The sequence below is a fragment of the Ascaphus truei genome, chromosome 6 (assembly GCF_040206685.1).
Source record: "Ascaphus truei isolate aAscTru1 chromosome 6, aAscTru1.hap1, whole genome shotgun sequence".
Classification (NCBI taxonomy): Eukaryota; Metazoa; Chordata; class Amphibia; order Anura; family Ascaphidae; genus Ascaphus; species Ascaphus truei.
Window position 1 is genome coordinate 33313081 of NC_134488.1, and position 965 is coordinate 33314045.

The window sequence follows — 965 nt, forward strand, 5'->3', positions numbered from 1 at the left end:
CCCTCAATGCCCCCCGTCCGCGCTTGCAAAATACACAGGACACCCGGCGCTCGTGCTTAGAGAGTTGGTGACGTCACCGCTCTCAAGCATGAGCGCGGTCAGCGCCAGCGGGGACGCAGCCTTTTAGGATTAGTGTTTATTTGTAAAGCGCCCACATCCTCTGCAGCGTGGTACAATGAAGGATGTGACGGATGACCAGCGGTTTATTGGGAAGTTATTAGTTCTTCCATTTTATTGTAGTAGTAATAATAATACATACAGTATGTACAGTAATTAAAATACCCGATGTAGTAATAACAATAGTATGTATAGTAATAAAAATACTGTGTGTAGCAATGATACTACTATGGGTAGTAACACTATGTGCATTGAAAATAGTACCATATGCAGCAATAATAATACTATTTGTAGTAATAAAACCATTTGTAGTAGTATTAGTACTAAGAGGGAGACTACCTTCCAATCTCTCTCCACCCTTCGCCTATTCAGGTGGTTTGTCCTCTCCCGTGACCTGTAGTGTGGGAGGAAGTGTCAGTGCGGTGACGTCGCTGGCGCAGGTGAGGGGGGCGTGGCTGAGCCGGCTCACCTGGCGGACAGGTAAAGGCGGCGCTACACGGAACCGGAAACCGGCGGCCGAGAAAAACCCGGAAGCAACGGGAACGATCCCCCTCCTCCCCCCAACCGGGGAGCGAGTGAGAAAGCGAGAGGCAGACAGCCACGGACCGGGAGAGAGGACTGCGAGAGACAGACAGCGAGTCAATGTGAGAAGACAGACAGACCAAGACAGAGACACAGACCGAGACAGACAGACCCGTTAAGGAAAGAGACAATTATAAAGGGAAAGACTGAGAGGGATAGAGAATGTCATGTCCTGTCCTATGGAGCTTACACTCTTCCCTTTCTCTCTCTCCCCCCCCCCTCTCTCCTCCCCCTCTCTCCCCCCCTCTCCCCCCTCTCTTCTCCCC